Source organism: Rhinopithecus bieti, unplaced genomic scaffold, assembly GCF_001698545.2.
Source record: "Rhinopithecus bieti isolate Rb0 unplaced genomic scaffold, ASM169854v2 scaffold_12088, whole genome shotgun sequence".
NCBI classification, from domain to species: domain Eukaryota; kingdom Metazoa; phylum Chordata; class Mammalia; order Primates; family Cercopithecidae; genus Rhinopithecus; species Rhinopithecus bieti.
Window position 1 is genome coordinate 36,169 of NW_016807975.1, and position 3,750 is coordinate 39,918.

The following is a 3,750-nucleotide window of genomic DNA, read 5'->3' on the forward strand; positions in this document are numbered from 1 at the left end:
GTGTGTGTGTGTGTGTATATATATATATATATACACATACACATACACATATTTGAAAGAGGATCTTGCTCTGTCACCCAGGCTGGAGTGCTGTGATCACAGCTCACTGTAGCCTCGACCTCCCAGGCTCGAGTGACCCTCTCACTTAAGCCTCCCAAGTAGTTGGGGCTATAGGCATGTGCCACCACATCTGGCTAATGTTTTTTAATCTTTTGTAGAGATGGGTCTTCCTATGTTGTTTAGACTGTAAGATATTTTAAAATTTTCTTTTGATTTCTTCTTTGATCTAGTAACTGTTCCAGAACATGTTGTTTAATTTACACATATTAATAAAATTTTAAGATTCATCCTATTATTTATTTCTAGTTTTATACTATTGTGAGCAGGAAAAAATTCTAGATATGATTTTAATCTTTCTGAATTTGTTAAGAATTGTTTTGTGGCCTAACACATGGTATATTCTGGAGAATGTTCCATACACACTAGAAAAGAGGTATATTCTGGTGCTGCTGGATGAAAAGTTCTATATATGTTTGTTGGGTCCATTTGGTCTAAAGTGCAGCTGAAGTCCAGTATTTCCTTTTAACTTTCTGTTTGGTTGGTCTGTTTATTGTTGAAAGAAGAATATTGAAGTCTCTTGCTATATTGTTTTGCTATCTATTTCTTTCTTCTTGTTCATTAATATTTGTTTATAAATCTAGGTGCTTCAATGTTGGGTGCATGTCTATTTATAATTGTTATGCATTCTTACAGAATTGACCTCTTTATTATTAAATAATAGTCATCTTTATGTCTTGTGGCGTTTATTAGACTTGAAGTCTGTTTTATAAGTATACTACATAAGTAGAGCCACCCTTGCTCTCTTTTGGTTACTATTTCCACAGAATATCTTCTTCCGTCCCTTTACTTTTCAGTCTACATATGCCCTTAAAGCTAAAATGGGTCTCTTATAAGCAGCATATAGTTGGATCTTTTAAAACCCATTCAGCCACCTGTCTTTTGATTGGAGAATTTAATCCATTTATATTCAAGGTTGTTATTGATAGGTAAGAACTTACTCCTGCCATTTTGTTCATCATTTTCTGATCATTTTATAGATTTTTTGTTTCTTTCTCCCTCTCCTGTTGCTTATGTTTGTGCTTTGGTAATTTTCAGGAATGCTAAGCTTTGATTTTTTTCTCTTTCTTATTGTATATCTGGTATTATTTTTTGCTTCTTGGTTACCATGAGGCTTACATTTTAAAATCTTATTGTTATAATAGACTATTGTAAGCTGATAACAACTGAACTTTGGTCACATACAAATATTCTAGACTTTTGCCCTCTCCCAATAATTTGTATTTTCATTGCTGCAATTTACATCTTTTACATTTTCTATTCTTCTTCTTCTTTTTTTCTTTCCAAGATGGAGCCTTGCTCTGTTGCCCAGGCTGGAGTGCAGTGGCATGATCTCAGCTCACTACAACCTCTGCCTCTCAGGTTCAAGCAATTCTCTTGCCTCAGCCTCCCAAGTAGCAGGGATTACAGGTGTCTTTCACCACACCCAGCTAATTTTGTATTTTAGTAGAGAGGGGTTTCACCATGTTGGCCAGGCTGGTCTCAAACTCTTGATCTCGTGATCCGCCTGTCTCAGCCCCCCAAAGTGCTGGGATCACAGGTGAGAGCCACTGTGCCCAGCCTAATTTTCTATTCTTTAACACCCTATTGTTGCTATAGTTATTTTAGACCATCCTGACTTTTAACTTTCATACTAGATGTTTGAAAGATTTATACATCACCATTACAATAATGCAGTATTCTGAATTTGATGATGAATTTACCTCTACCAGTGAGTTTCATACTTTCATATGTTTGCATGATAGTGATTATTGTCCTTTCACTTCCAGTTGTAGCACTTTCTTAAGCATTTCTTGTAAGGCTGGTATAGTAGTGAAAATGCCTTTAATTTTGCATGTTGGAGAAATATTTTTTCATTTTTTAAAATTAATTTTATTTAATTCTTCGTTTTATGGATACAGGATAATTGTACATACTTATGGGGTTTATGTAATCTTTTGATACAAATGCAGAGTATAGATCAAATCTAGGTAAATGGGATATTCATAACCTCAAATATTCATTAAATCTTTGTATTGGGAATATTGGAAATCTATTCTTCTAGTTATTGTGTGACGTATACAATAAATTATTGTTAATTATCATTGCCATATTGTGCTACCAAGCACTAGATTTTATTCCTTCTATCATAATGTATTTTTTTTTTTCTTTTTTGAGACTGAGTCTTCCTCTGTCACCAGGCTGGAGTGCAGTGGCACGATCTTGGCGCACTGCAACCTCCGACTCCCTGGATCAAGCGATTCTCCTGCCTCAGCCTCCCAAATAGCTGAGATTACAGGTATGCACCACTATGCCCAGCTAATTTTTTGTAGAGACAGGGTTTCACCATGTTGTCCAGGATGGTCTCGATCTCCTGACCTCGTGATCTGCCTGCCTCAACCTCTCAAAGTGCTGGGATTACAGGTGTGAACCACCACATCTGGACCCATACTGTATTTTATACAGTTATTAAGCAAATTTGTTTTATTTCCCCTCCCCAGGCTCTGGTAACTACCATTCTATTCATACAACACATTTCTTTCTGTGTCGTATTTTACTTAACATAAGGTCCTCCAATTCTATCCATTTTGCTGCAAGTGACATAATTTCATTTATAGCAGAGTAATATTTCATCGTTTATATATACCACATTTTCTTTTTTTAAAACTTCTATTTTAATTTCAGGGGTACATGTACAAGTTTGTTATATAGGTAAACTTGTGTCATGGGAGTTTGTTGTGCAGATTATTAGATCACCCAGGCGTTAAGCCTAGTACCCATAGTTACGTTTCCTGATCCTCTCCATGTACCCCTACATTCTACCCTCCAATAGGCTCCAGTGTATGTTGTTTCTCTCTATATGTCTATGTGTTCTTATCATTTAGCTCCCACTTATGAAGAACATGTGGCATTCAGTTTTCTATTCCAGCATTAGTTTCCTAAGGATAATGGCCTCCAGCTCCGTCCATGTTCCTGCAAAGAACATGACCTCATTCTTTTTGATGGCGGCATAATATTCCATGGTGTATATATAACACAATTACATTATCCAGTCTACAAGTGATGAGCATTTAGGTTGATTCTATGTCTTTGCTATTGTGAATAGTGCTGCAATGAGTATACATGTGCAAGTGTTTTTATAATAGAACAATTTATATTCCTTCAAATATATACCCAGTAATGGGTTACTGGGTCGAATGGTATTTCTGGCTTTATGTCTTGGAGGAATCACCACACTATCTTCCACAATGGTTGAACTAATTTACACTCCAACCAACAGTATATAAGCATTCCTTTTTCTCTACAACCTCACCAGCATCTGTTATTTTTTGACTTTTTATTAGTAGCCATTCTGACTGGTGTGAGATGGTACTTCATTGTGGTTTTGATTTGTATTTCTCCAATGATCAGTGATGTTGAGCATCTTTTTCATACGATTGTTGGTCACATATATATATATTCTTTTGAAAAGTGTCTGTTCATGTCCTTTGTCCACTTTTTAATGGGGTTGTTTCTTTTTTCTTGCAAATTTGTTTACGTTCCTTATAGATACTAGACATTAGACCTTTGTCAGTTGCATAGTTTGCAAAAATTTTCTCCCATTCTGCAGACTGTTTGTTCACTCTGCTTATATATATGTAATATATATAAAAT